At 40.8% G+C, this 5,002-nt stretch overlaps 1 pseudogene; it reads left to right on the top strand.

The window, feature by feature from the left end:
- Window positions 1-3,624: 3,624 nt before the first annotated feature.
- Window positions 3,625-4,108, top strand: LOC126493411 (60S acidic ribosomal protein P1-like; annotated as a pseudogene).
- Window positions 4,109-5,002: the final 894 nt, after the last annotated feature.

Here is a 5,002-nt window from a genome sequence, read left to right as displayed (position 1 = left end):
CTTGTGGCAAACATGTGCAGGGGTGGTGAATCTCTCTCTCTCTCTCTCTCTCTCTCTCTCTCTCTCTCTCTCTCTCTCTCTCTCTCTGTGTGTGTGTGTGTGTGTGTTGTGTGGTATATGTGTGTGTTTGTACAGTGAGTATATATTTTTAATGAAACTTCCAGGAATGCATATTTCTGAGAAATACATGAATCACTTGAAATTGCTTCCTGTAGTCAATTCAATTTGACGTAGTATTTAGCACATATTATAAAAGAAATCTATAGCAATTGTTTCTTTATCCTAGCCTTTCTGGACTAACATGGTTGCCATGGTTACTCTGCTATGGGATTTGGTGCAGAATGAGCATCCATTCCTGCTTCTTGTGAGCATTACTTATTACATATTATAGTTGACCAGTGCCTTTTAAAATTCTGTTAAGCTTTCCTTTCTTTGCTATTTGACTATAGAGTATAAATTTCCTTTCTGCCTAATTTATTTGAGTATAATTAAGCTTATATTTATATCAGTATGACTCAGAGAATGACATTTTATGCAAAAGCTCACCTATAAAAATATACACTGTTACAAATAGTGCTGGCATAACTGGATATTAACATGTAGAAGAATGAAAATAGATTCACATCTATCACCATGCACAAAACTCATATCCAAATGGATCAAAGATCTCAACATAAAACCAATCACACTGAACCTCATAGAAGAGAAAATGGGAAGCACACTTGAATGTATTGGCATAGGAGACTACTTTCTAAATATAACCCAGTAGCACAGACATTGAGAGAAACAATTAATAAATGGGACCTCCTGAAACTGAAAAGCTTCTAAAAAGCAAAGGACACGGTCAACAAGACAAAAGAACAGCCTACGGAATGGGAAAAGATCTTCACTAACCCCACATCAGACAGAGGTCTGATCTCCAAAATATACAAAGAACTCAAGAAATTGGTCATCAAAAGAACAAATAATCAAATAAAAAATGGAGTACAGACCTAAACAGAACTCTCAACAGAGGGATCTAAGATGGCTCAAAGATACTTAAGGAAATACTCAACATCTTTAGTCATCAGAGAAATGTGAATCAAACAACTCTGAGATTCCATCTGTAAGAATGGCCAAGATCAAAAACACTGATGACAACTTATGCTGAAGAGGATGTGGGGGAAAGGGAACACTCCTGCATTGCTGATGGGAGTGCAAACTGGTACAGCCCCTTTGGATATGGCAGTTTCTCAGAAAATTAGTAAACAACCTACCTCAAAACCCAGCAATACCACTTTTGGGTATATATCCAAAGGATGCTCAATCATGCCACAAGGACATGTGCTCAACTACATTCATAGCAGCATTTTTTTTTGTCATAGCTAGAACCTGGAAACAACCTAAAATGTCCCTTGACCGAAGAATGGATAAGGAAAATGTGGTACATTCACACAATAGAGTACTACACAGCAGAAAAAATAACAGCAGTTTGAAATTTGCAGGCAAATGGATGGAGTTAGAAAACATTATATTGAGTGAGGTAACACAGACCCAGAAAGACAAATAACATATGTACTCACTCATAAGTGGCTTTTAGACATAAAGCAAAGAAAATCAGCCTACAAATCACAATCCCAGAGAACCAATCTACATGGGAAGTAGAAAAAGACAAGATCTTCTGAGTAAATTGGGAGCCTGGAGACCATGGGAGATAGTAGAAGGAGAGGGTAGAGGAAGGGAGGGTGTGGAGAAAAAGATGTAGTTCAATAAAAACAAAACAAATATATGTTGTTCAGTGCCAAACAGCTCTGAAAACATATATACAAGTAACATTATATGTGCTCATCAGGTTATATTTGGGAATATTTATGCGTATACAAATACATATATGCACACAATAACATTTGGTTGAAAAAAGAAAGGGGAAAGAAGAAAGGTTGGAATTCAAATATAGTCTTAAAAATAAACAAAATGCATAATGTTCTCCGAGAGCTAGTTCCAAGACAGGCTCCAAAGCTACAAAGAGTCCATCTCAAAAAACCAAAATAAATAAATTGATTAATTTAAAAAATGCATAATGTAAATAGGAATTTGTGTGTGTGTGTGTGGTGCGTATATGTGTGTAATCACAAATGTTTTCCCCAAACTGGTTAGTGAACACTACATTCAGGGTAGCCTTGAGATCCATTTGATACCTACTTAGAATTTCCTATCAGTCTGAGCTTGATCATTTGCCCACCTGTAGAAAGGAAACAAAGATGGCTGTCTCAGAGTATCCCTTTGAGGACTTTAATAAAAAAATTCTACATATAAAAATTGTCTGTGACTTATAGTAGCTCCTAGAAAATATGAATTTCCCCCTCCTATTCTGCCTCCTTCACTCTCTAACATGAACATGATATTCTACCTACAGAAAGAACCCATGACCAGGTAACAGCAATCAGGGATAAGTCCATATCTCCACTACGCATTTGCAGTGTCTAGGTGTAGTGAGCTATGGGATGATCTGAGGAAGAGGACAAAAGTTATTACACAACTTCTAATTGTACAAGTCTATACAGGCAAGATACTACCATTCCTGGTATTTAATGTGCTTTCTCATCCTATTTTCGACTGTGTTCCAAGTGATTTATTTCTCCTTATACTTTGAGGAAAAAATAACAGTAAAAAGCAAGCAGGATCAATGGGTTGACAATATAATTACTTCTTGGACACGTCACTTGAGATAATTACTGAATAGCAAGATGAAGCCAGGAAGGAACAAACCATTTTGTCAGTGTCCCTCCAGCGTGAGGGCTATGAATCATAGGACAAGCTTGGTGGTTGAAACCTGATGGACAAACATACAGATCTGTGGGGAGTCCTGTTCAAATCCCCCCTTTTCTGTGACGGTGATTGGAAAGTGTATACAGGGATCAGCAGATGGGGTACTTTCTCCAGAGCACAGTTTTAAGAACACAGGGTCGAGGGCGTGGGGCAGCAAGCCTTGGTGAGAGGAGGAAGTGGGCTGCTTTGGGAGCTGACTTAGAAGTATGATTTTATCCACTTTTCTAACAGCACTTGCATGCATCACATGGGCTCACTCTGTTTTCCAGGGGCTCTATTTGGCTCAGAGCCGCCGTTGCTAGGCAACAGCCTGCCTCTGAGCTCAGAGCATGATTCAGGGAAATTGGTATAAGCATCTGCATCCTGGACACTGAATATCAGAGAGTGGGTGGGGAGGATGTGTGGGAGGTCTTAAAAAGGAAGCTATTTTGTTGTGTTGGTGGAGGTCTTCCCAGATGGGCCATGTCTTGTAGTATGGACATATCAATGGATACTATGGTGGAAAAAAGTAAGAAAGCAGATGACCAATAAACCAAATGTATGACACCAATGACGAGTGAAATGTGTTTAATACATACATGACATTTAGGAAGCAGGACTGGTAGTGCCCCATTCTCCGCTGTTTCATGTATTATTCACAGAAGATTATCTGCTTTCTTTTTCAAAAATTAGGGCCAGCTATTTAAGAAAGACGATCCAAATCATCTGTATAGGAAGTCTCAGGTGGGGACTCAACAAATAATCCTGGCAGGAAGACAGAGAAACAATTTAATGCTATCAGCCAGAATTTCTTAAAAGTTTCCACTCAGGCTTTTCCTCTGCTGCCGCCAAGGTGCTCGGTCCTTCCGAGGAAGCTAAGGCCGCGTTGGGGTGAGGCCCTTCCTTCGTCGGGCGACTAGCACCGTGCCGGCAGTCCGCAACATGGCCTCAGTCTCTCAGCTCTCCTGCATCTACTCCGCCCTCATCCTCCACGACGATGACGACGACGACGACGAGGTGATGGTCACGGAGGATAAGATCAATGCCCTCATTAAAGCAGCTGGGGTCAATGTTAAGCCTTTCTGGCCTGGCTTGTTTGTAAAGGCCCTGGCCAATGTCAACATTGGGAGCCTCATCGGCAATGTAGGGGCTGGTGGGTCTGCTCCAGCAGCTGGAGCCGCACCAGCAGGCGGTCCTGTCCACTCCACCACTGCTGCCCAGCTGAGGAGAAGAAAGTGGAAGCAAAAAAGGAAGAATCCGAGGAGTCTGATGACGACATAGGCCTTGGTCTTTTTGACTAGGCGTTTTGATACCATGGCTAATAAAAAGATAAACCTGTAAAAAAAAATTCCACTCAGTGGCAGCAGTCTTCCGTATCTACCATGTTTGGGATCTCTGAGCCCAAACACAAGAGATCCAGAGTCTCTCCAATAGGGAGAAGAAACTGTTTGAGCTCTTGCTGATGGCCATGTCAGAGGAGCAGCAGATGGCAATTGACTTCAGGGGACTGGCCCACCAGCATGCAAGACACTGATGGGTGAATCTTGGATAGGAAAGGCCCCGACAGTTTCAATCCCAGAATGTCTTTTGCTGTTGTCATTTTTCTCCAGTATCTGTCATAGGGTGAATGAGTGTGGGGAGATTCCCACTGCCTTTAATGTAGTGTGATTATCTTGAGGAACTATACTCTTCTACTGGGCATTTTTACCTGTGGATTATTATGAAGATGATTTCCTCTTAATCTGTACTGTTTAAAGTGTTTTCCCCCACCTCTGATAAAACAGGAGCCACAGAGGATAGAAAAATAGAACAAGGAAATGTCACACTGCTAGTTTGTTTCTCTCGAGGAGCCAAACAGACTGTGATTTAGGTTAATGATTATGAAAGAAGAAAAGAAAAGAAAAGAAAGGAAAAGAAAAGAAAAGAAAAGAAAAGATTGAGTCCCAGAAGTTCAGCTCATCTTAACGTTGGGAGATGTCTTCACAGGTTTCAGTGTGCATCGCAGCTGAAACAAAGCTTTAAAATCTGACTTAAGGAGTATAGGTATTAGCTCTTCTTGGAAGTTCTGGTAGAATTCCGCATTGAAACCATCAGGTCCTGGGCTTTTTTTGGTAGGGAGGTTTTTGATAACAGCTTCTAGTTCTTCGCGACTAACAGGTCTATTTAGGTTGTTCACCTGGTCCTGGTTTAACTTTGGTATATGGTATTTATCTAA

Source organism: Alexandromys fortis, unplaced genomic scaffold, assembly GCF_014885135.2.
Source record: "Alexandromys fortis isolate MF-2015 unplaced genomic scaffold, M_Fortis_MF-2015_v1.1 scaffold_331, whole genome shotgun sequence".
Taxonomy (NCBI): Eukaryota; Metazoa; Chordata; class Mammalia; order Rodentia; family Cricetidae; genus Alexandromys; species Alexandromys fortis.
Note: the sequence above shows the minus strand (reverse complement) of the source record. Positions and strands in the feature narration are given on the sequence as shown.